At 34.5% G+C, this 10,205-nt stretch overlaps 1 pseudogene; it reads right to left on the reverse strand.

Moving 5' to 3' along the window:
• Positions 1-653: 653 nt before the first annotated feature.
• On the reverse strand, positions 654-1,574 carry LOC143400847 (olfactory receptor 2G3-like; annotated as a pseudogene).
• Between the last annotated feature and the right edge of the window lie 8,631 nt (positions 1,575-10,205).

Genomic DNA, 10,205 nt, shown 5'->3' on the forward strand with positions numbered 1-10,205 from the left:
AAGTTGTTTTTTTTTTTGAGAAAATTGCTTTCAGGAATTGTTAGAATATTATTGGAAAGAGCTATAACATAGAGACATGAGGAAAAACAGTTACAAAACACATCATACAAATGGTAAGAAAAACTGGGCACAGAGCTGCACATCTATACTCGAAGTTACTTGAGAGATGGATGCAGAAGGGTCACAAGTTCAAGGCCCACCTGAGCAACTTAGACAGACCCTCTCTTAAAATAAAATACAAAGGGCTGAGGATGTAGCTCAATAGTAAGAGTTTTTACCTGGCATGAAAAAGGTCCTGGGTTCCAGTACTAAAAAAAAACATGATAAACAAATTGAATATAAAGAAGAAACAAAAGGTAGAATAAGAAGGAAAGAAGGGGATGACAAAAGAAGAAATGAAGTAAGAGAGGCTAAGAAATGGAAATTTTTAGGAAAATGGACATCAAAGAGTGTGGGAAAATAATGTCTTTAAAGGGCCCAAAAGAAGCCTGTGAAAAGATTGGAGAGGACAGATAGTTGTGAGGTCATGTGAAGTACAATCATGCAAACTGTGGAGGTTCCAGCTGTGCTTTTAGGCTGGTGAAGGATTATATGAGATGCTATTTAAGAGACTTGTGATGAAAAATTGACCAGTCTGTACTTTGCTTCATTTTTTACACATGTAGGTCTCTGTGGCATAGTCTTCCCAGTGCACCTTTAACTTCTTTATTCCTCAAGGTGTAAATGAGAGGATTGAGGGTCAGGGTGATGACTCTGTAGAAGAGGGAGATGAATTTCCCATAAGTGTGGGCATAGGAGCTGTTGGACTGGATATTGTTGGTTGTGATGCTCCCATAGAAGCATCACAAGTGGGACCCACATGTCCCGAGAGCTTTCTGCCAGGCCTGTACAGACTTGATCCTTATAACTGTCTTGGCTATGTGTCCATAGGACATCAATATCAATGCCAAGGGCAAAAGGAGCAAGACCAATGAAGCAACGAAGAGCTGGATCTCATTGGCATGGATTTCCACACATGCAAGCTTAATCACGGAGGGGACTTCACAGAGGAAATGATGGATCCGCCGGTGTCCTCAGCGAGGCAGCCAGAGGATGACAGTGCCCTGGATGAGAGCATTTCCTGCTCCACTCAGTCATGCGACCCCTGCCAGAACTTGGCACAAGCGTGGGTTCATTACAGCTGTATAGTGGAGAGGTCTGCACACTGCAGCATAGCGGTCAAAAGCCATCACAGCCAGGAGAACACATTAAATGGATCCCAATGCCAGGGAGACATAGAGCTGGATGGCACAACCCAGGGATGTGATGGTCTTGGCTGGTCCTTTGAGATTCCACAGCAGCTGAAGGACAATACTAGTGGTAAAACAAATGTCCACTGGGGAGAGATGTGTAAGGAAAAAGTACATGGGTATTTTGAGTTTAGGGTCTATGGAAGAGACCAGAATAATTAGTGTATTTCCCACCAAGGTAAGAAGGTAGGATATCAAAACAGCCACAAAGAGTATCTTTTCCAGCTGGGGCTGCTCTGAGAAGCCCACCAGAATGAAATCTTCTTTGGCACTGTTATTGGTCATGCCCATTACCTTGTTCAGACAAGAAGGAAAATATTACAGGAATTAAAAAGTGAGTATAATGTGTTGGCCACTAGTGACGACATCTAAATTTATAACTCTTTGAAATCCTCACTCAGAAAAATTACATAACTCTTTGAAATCCTCACTCAGAAAAATTACAGTGACTCACAGAATAAATTTAGGTGCAGTGTCCTTCAAATGGTGCAGAAGCTGTTGTTAAAGATCCTCTACAGAGAGGCACCTGCAGCTTACTCTGCAAACAAAGTCTTTCCTTGAGAGAAAACTATTAGAAGCTGAGATAAAATCTTCCACAGAAAGAAAAAATGTACAGAGAAAGAAAGAAAATGCCAAAGGAAAAATACATTAAATTCATTCATAGCTTATAAAGAATCATTCAAATTAAATGAAAAAAATTAGTAAAATAAATGTTTAGTACAAGCAAATTTTATATACATATTATTTCCAGCCTTAAAGCATAAACTTTGAGTTGGGCATTCTTTTTTGATGATTTTCTTTGTATGAATGACTTTTGGGTTGTGGAGACTATAAAGATTCTTTCTAGTGTAAAATGGTAAACACTTGGTTAATAAAGTCATAATATTATTATTTATATCTAACTGTTTAATAATGGGGACACATAATATCAGAAGCATGTTTCCTTTAGGGATTAGTTAATTCATTTTTTCCATAAGCTTATTGAGGATGCAGATTAATGCAGCACATTAAAAACAACCCTCAATTTTTTTTGGTGTGTGGTACTAGGGAAGGGGATGTTGAAGAAAAACATGTTTAAATCTGAAAGGAGGGAGTGGGGATTATCATTATGAGGGCACATCAAAAGAATGAAAGAGCTGCCTCAATATGCATAAAACCTACATAGAATTTTTACCTTTCAGAAGGCTAAAGGGCAGCTTATATAAACTCCAAATATTTATGAATGCAAAAGTATTCATCAATTCAAGAATTCATCAATTCAATGAATACATTTAAAGACCATAACCATATCTTTTGTTTAGGATAAATAGACACTCTCTACATGGATGTAAAAAAAAATCTTTTAGGCCTTGAAATTCCTTCCTAATAATTTCATACCCTGTGATTGTTTTATTGTGAAAATGAATTATGTAAATAAAATATGTGAGATAATTGTCAAAAGCAATACCTTACTGTAATTTCACTTATCATATAAAAGTGATATTTAGCTGAAAACAGTAAAAATAAAATCAAATGAGTGGTAGGGGAGAGAAATCAAATAACAGCATGAAGTCCTTGAGGGATCACTCAAGAGATAGGGAAAGGGAGTACCATAATTAAAAAGAATATGAAAGAGGCCCTAATATACATGAAATGTATTGCAAAGATGTTTAAACATATCCATGTCCATACAAAACCCACAAATACATATATGCATAATTTTGAGTTTGTTACTTTACTTCTATCAATTCAATAAAATAAATTCAGATATGTTACTCTCATTTTAATCCTGTTTTTAACCTCTACCCATCTTGGCCAAATGATACTTTTAGTAGAGTTTTTAACACACATTTTCACACATATAAATATCAAAAGAATGCAGTGTGAAATTAATTCTGGTTGAGAAAGTTTCTTACTTATAAGACTGTGTTTATTCTAGAGTCATAGAAGAATTGTATTTAACTCTGAAGCAAAATCTGAAATTACATGTGTTCCATTTTATCTCCCTTTATCCAGATGGACATCATTTTAACCCCAAATCTCAGTTTATTATCAAATGTTAAGAATCATGGGAATAAGTCAGATATAATCAAGGCATTAATAATAGTAAATATATTAAAAGAGAAGAAGTTCTTCATACTTTTTCATCCCAATAATCACATTTTAAAAGAAAAGGAAATTTAAGCAACAAAGCAAAAACAATTTTTACCTTGAAGTGATAAATCAATGTCTGAGAGCCATGTATTGGTTGTAGGGACTGTTATTTGAGATTGGAGATCCCTGAAGACCAGAAAATAAAGAGAGTTTGAAAGAGAACACAGACCATTGAATCCAAAAGGTTCCCAGGGACACAGTTCTCCCATTATGGCAATTAATCTCAGGCTCTGTAGTATCCAAACTCCATGGTCCCAGGAGATCATTCTGAAAGAGATTCTTACCTTTCAGCATTGTTTAAACTAGCCAAAACCACAAAGACTTTTAACTTCTACTTTAATAACCTCCCAATATTGACTCACTCCATTTTGAATATATTCATATTAAATTTCTATCAATAAGGTAGTATTACACACACACACACACACACACACACACACACACAAACACAAACACTAAATACATCCTATTGGCAGAAAATTTTATTGGAACCTTAAAATTTTCTCTTATCCTTTCTTTACATCTACGCTGAAAACTCAGACATGGAACATTTTTACAGGGCTTTTCTCCTCATTTCTTACAAGCACTGGGTTTGATGGAGATAAACATATGACTTTGTGGGATCACACCCTTAAAAATTCCAGTATCTCTTGAAATGGCCTCTTAGGTCTGCCCAGAAGTCATTCTATGTGTGTCCTGTTGTTCTTCTCTTTTACAGAAAACTGGAACAAATTATTAAATCCTCCCACTCATCCCTGCACAGGTTATCTTACTCTGATCTAAGACCAAATAAAGGCCCCGAGTGGAAATCCCATTAATTTCCTGTCTGCTGCCTATAAGTACACCATATTGATCCCATACTTTATGCTTTTCTTCAAGCATACTTTACTCAGTAGAGGAGGTGAACTTCATTTTGGCTAAGGCTATTGACTCCTCTTCCAATATTTCAGAGTCTGAGAAAAAACTCCCCCACATTGATGTTCTAGCCAGATGATATCAATGACAGGTCTAAAAAAAAAATAATGCAGTGATGTAATTATGGATGGCAACCACATTTATCTAAGGCCTGTACCAAGTACTAAAAGAGAAGCAGAAACTTGGACAAACTGCTCAGCATATACAGAATCTGAAGGAAACACAGTTCACCTAACTTGATCAATTTTCTGTGCATTGAGTCCCAGTACTAAAAAAATATTCATAATCCTCAAAAGAATCTGAATTTTATGAAAGTCTATTGATTCTTTATATGAATTTATTTCATATACAAATAAACAGTTCAGCTGGATATGGTGGTGCATACCTGTAATCCCAGCAGCTCTGGAGGTTCAGGCAGGAGGATTGTTAGTTCAAAAAACAGGCTTAGCAAAAGGCAGGTGCTAAGCAAGTCAGTGAGACCCTGTCTCTAAATAAAACAGAAAATAAGGCTGTGGATGTAGCTCAGTGTTTGGATGCCCCTGAGTTCAATCCCTGGTACCCCTCAAAACAAACAAACAAACAAACAAACAATGCATAAAGATACAGGTTGCTGAATTCTTACATTATGAACACATCTTTATGGACAGATAAAACAAACAACACTCCAGAACAACCCTCAATTCATTTTCATATAATACTTTTACTTATCATGTGTAACATTTATTATGATTTTGAATGATATATAAACAATAATACATCACTATTTCTTTTGTCTCTGCCTTCATTCATTCAACATTATCTTTGGGAGATTTAATCATTATGGTGCCAATAACAGCGAATTACAATTTTTATTCCTATGTTTCTGTTAACCCCCCTCGCCCCCCACCCCATACACAACCATTCATGCCTGCCAAGCTAAAAATCCCTTTCTGATACAAGTCAGTCTCAAAGTTCATGGAAATATATTCCTCTTCTGAAGTATGCAGGGGTTCATAATGCTCATTTATTATCTTTATTAGATTTAGAATTTATTTAATACTGGCTATATTATTTTGCTTAATGATAATGGTTTCTTGTTCTTTCTTTTCTTGGAAAATCTTGCTAACAGTTTATCAATTTTGCTCAACTCTTTTAATAGTGTACCCAAAAGGACATTTTAATACGGTCCAATCCTTTTCAATATTCTTATTTGTAAACTCTTTACTATTATTTTATATTTTTTATTTGTGACCTGAAAACAGACATTTAAACTACTGATCTGAGAATATTTTATTAGGAAAAGTGGCTTCTTTTATCATTTGTAAATACATAGTGAAATATTACTCAGCCATAAAAAAGAATGAAATTATGGTATTTGCTGATAAATGGTGGAACAAGGGGATATCATGTTAAGTGAAATAAGCCAATCACAAAAAAAACAAAGGCCATATGTTCTATCTGGTGTACAGATGGTGACTCACAATAGGAAGGGGGCAGGGAGGGAGAAATGAGGTTCACCAGTTTGGATGGGGGAGTGGGATGGTGGGAGAGGGGATGAGAATGGGAAAGTCAGTAAAATTAATTGGACACAACTTTCCTTTATTCATATATGAATACAATACTATTGCAACTCCACATTATATTCAACCACAAAAATGGGAAGTTATGCTTCATATATTTCTGATATGTCAAAAAATGTTCTACTATCATGTAAACTAAAAAGAACAAATTAAAAAAAATTTAAAAAAAACAGAAAAATCATGTGCATTCTAAAGCTCCTCTCCAGGGGCATAGAAAGAGCCACACTCTGGTATGGGCAGAGAAAAGAATGAAGTAATGCTTCTGATTTGATAGTGCTCCTTGAAGAATCTCACTGTTAATGGACAGATGTTTTTTGAGCTTTGCTCGATGTCAGGCCTATAATGTGCATTGTCTCACTTGCTCCTCACCCTGGTATCATGAAATTGGCACTATTACTCTGTTATATAGATTTGAAGATTAAGGAACTGATTCCAGGAGTTAGAACTAAGTTGGTGTGACTCTGGTGTCCAAAACTTTAGAAGAAACAAGATATTCTTCTAGAATTCAAAGAAGTGTTCATTTTTCTTCACATAATATACAAGTCCTTAAGCGATTTGGTTCATTTCACAATTCCAAGACTATATCCTATGATTTCTGATTCTTATTCCCTTAACTATAATGGAGTACTTGAATTCCTAAAAAAAAGCCCTTTATTCTCATATACTTATTAATTATTAGTACGTGAAAAGTGATATGGCAACACAGAAAAGAAAGAAGTTATTAAATGAGGACATTTATGTGAAATAGGTGAGACTTAAGTTTGGCTTTTTTTTGTTTTTGTTTTCTCCTAAATATACATACCTATAATGAACTTTAATTTATAAATTAGACAGTAAGAGATTAAGAACAACAATAATAAAATAGGACATTTATAACAATATTATTAAATAGAACAATACTACTTTAGTTGATCTGATACTGAGATTGATAGTGACTAACAGGAGGGTAGTGTATACAGTGTGAATACACTGAATCAATGGATAATTTATGCTGCAAAAAAAGTTATGTGAAAGTGGTTTCTCTGTTTATTTAAAAAAAAAATTGGAACCAGGGATTCAATCCACTAAGCCACATCCTCACCCACCCATCCCCCTCCCTTTATTTTATTTTATTTTTTGGAGAGAGGTTCTCATAAAATTGTTTAGAGTCTCTCTAAGTTGTTGAGGCTGGTATGAATTTTTGTCCTTCTGTTTCAGCCTTCTTAGTTGCTGGGATTACAAGCATGCACCACCAAACTTGGCTGTTTAGTTTTGAAATTTTTCATTTAATAATTTTTGTTGTTGTTAGTCAATGCATTTTATTTTTTAATTTTTTATTATTTTTTTAGTCATACATGACAGTAAAATGCGATATATAATACATACATGGAATGTACATACATCAATCATATTGTCTATTCTATTCTGCTGTCCTTCCTGTCCTCCCTACTCCTCCCCTTCTCTCCCATCCTTTCTCTCTATCCAATCTAATGTGACACACTTTTTTTCTTTTTCTCATTACAACATTATATATGTATTCTATATAACACATGAGGTTCTCCTTCCATCTTCTGTGCAACTCCCCTTCTCCCTCTTTTTTCCTCCCACCTCTCTTCCCTATTTAGTGTTAGTCTTCTTGTCATGCTCTTCCTCCGTATCCCATTTTGAGTCACCCCATCATATCAGAGAAGACATCTGGCATTTGTTTTTTAGGGATTGGCTAACTTCACTGAGCAAAATCTGCTCTAATGCCATCCATTTGCCTGCAAATGCCATGATTTTATTATTTTTTAGTGCTGAGTAATATTCCATTGTGTATAAATGCCACATTTTTTAATCCATTCACCTATTGAAGGGCATCTAGGATGGTTCCACATTTTAGCTATTGTGAATTGTGCTGCTATAAACATGGATGTGGCTGTGTCCCTGTAGTATGTTTTTAAGTCCTTTCAGTATAGTGATGGCAGACTTCACTCTTCCTGCTAAGGATTGCTTTATGTATTCTGGGTCTCTTATTTTTCTAGATGAATTTTATGATTGCTTTTTCTATTTCAGTGAGGAGCACCATAGGGATTTTGATCAGAATTGCATTAAATCTGTATATTGCTTTTGGTAGTATGGTCATTTTGATAATATTAACCCTGCTTATCCAAGAACATGGGAGATCTTTTCATCTTCTAAGGTCTTCTTTGATTCCTTTCTTTAGGGTTCTGTAGTTTTAATTGTATAGATATTTGACTCCTTTTATTCAGTTGATTTCCAATTATTTTATTTATTTTTTGAGGTTGTTGTGAATGAGGTACTTTTCCTCATTTTCTTCTCAGAGGATTTGTCAGAGATATACAGAAATGCCTTTGATTTATGGGTGTTGATTTTATATCCTGTTACTTTGCTAAATTCATTTACTAGTTCTAGAAGTTTTCTGGTGGAGTTTTTGGGTCTTCTAGGTATAGAATCATATTATCAGCAAATAGTGTTAATTTAAGTTCTTCTTTTCCTATGCATATCCCTTTGATTAATCTTTTGTCTATATAATTGCTCTAGCCAGTGTTTAAAGATCTATGTTGAATAGAAGTGGTGAAAGAGGGCATCCCTGTCTTGTTCTGCTTTTTAGCTGGAATGACTTTAATTTTTCTCCATTTAGAATGATATTGTTCTGAGGCTTAGTGTAGATAGCCTTTATGATGTTGAGATATTTTCCTGTTATCCCTAGTTTTTCTAATGTTTTAAACATAAAGCGGTGCTGTATTTTGTCAAATACTGTTTCTGCATCTATTGAGATGATCATATGATTCTTATCTTTAAGTCTATTAATGGGATGGAATACATATATTGATTTCCAAATGTTGATCCAACCTTGCATCCCTGGGATGAATCCCACTTGATCATGGTGCACAATCTTTTTTATATGATTTTGTATTTGATTTGCCAGAATTTTATTGAGAATTGTTGTATCTATGTTCATTAGAGATTGGTCTGAGGTTTTCTTTCTTTGATGTGTCTTTGCCTGGTTTTGGGATCAGTGTGATATTGGTATCATAGAATGAGTTGGGCAGTGCTTTCTCTTTTTCTATTTCCTGAAATAAATTGAAGAGTATTGGTATTAGTTCTTCTTTAAATGTCTTGTATAACTTGGCTGTGTGTCCATCCGGTCCTGGGCTTTTCTTGGTTGGTAAGCTTCTGATGACGTCTTCTATTTCATCACTTGATATTGGTCTCTTTAAATTCTGTATATCTTCCTGACTCAATCTGGGCAAATCCTATGACTTAAGAAATTTGTCAATGGCTTCAATATCTTGTATTTTATTGTAGTATAAGATTTCAAAATAATTTATAATTATTCTCTGTATTTCTGTGGTGTCTGTTCTGGTGATATTACCTTTTTCATCACATATGCTGGTAATTTGAGTTTTCTCTCTCCTTCTCTTTGTTAGTGTAACTAAGGGTATATCAATTTAATTTATTTTTTCAAAGAACCCGCATTTTGTTTTGTCATTTTTTTCAATTGTTTTTTCTTTTGATTTCATTGACTTCAGCTCTAATTTTAATTATTTCTTGCCTTCTACTGCTTTGCTGCTTGTTTCTTCTTCTTTTTCTAGAGCTTTGAGATGTAATGTGAGTTCTTTGTTTGTTGACTTTTTCTTCTTTTAAGGAATAAACTCCATGCAATGATTTTTCCTCTTTGCACTGCTTTCATAGTGTCTCAGAGATTTCCATATGTTGTGTCTATGTTCTCATTTACTTTTTTTTTAAAGAGAGAGAGAGAGAGAGAGAGAGAGAGAGAGAGAGAGAGAGAGAAATAATCTTTTAATATATATTTTTTAGTTTTTGGCGGACACAACATCTTTGTATGTGGTGCTGAGGATCGAAACCGGGCCGCACGCATGCCAGGCGAGCACGCTACTGCTTAAGCCACATCCCCAGTCCTGTTCTCATTTACTTTTAAGAATTTTTTAATCTCCTCCTTGATGTATTCTGTAACATTGTTTCTTCAGTAGCATATTGTTTAGTCTCCAAGTTTTTGGAGTAATTTTTATTTTTTATTTTGTCATTGATTTCCAATTTCATTCTATTATGATCTGATAAAATGCATAGTAGTATATCTGCTTTTTTGTATTTGCTAAGAGTTGTTTTGTGGCATATTATATAGTCTATTTTAGAGAAGGATCCATGTGCTGCTGAGAGAAAAGTGTGTCTGCTTGATGCAAATTGAAATATTTCATATATGTCAAGTAAGTCAAAGTTATTAATTGTATTATTGAGATTTATTTTTTCTTTATTCAACTTTTGTTTGGAAGATCTATCCAGTGGTGAGAGAGGTATGTTAAAG

The sequence above is a fragment of the Callospermophilus lateralis genome, chromosome 6 (assembly GCF_048772815.1).
Source record: "Callospermophilus lateralis isolate mCalLat2 chromosome 6, mCalLat2.hap1, whole genome shotgun sequence".
NCBI lineage: Eukaryota > Metazoa > Chordata > Mammalia > Rodentia > Sciuridae > Callospermophilus > Callospermophilus lateralis.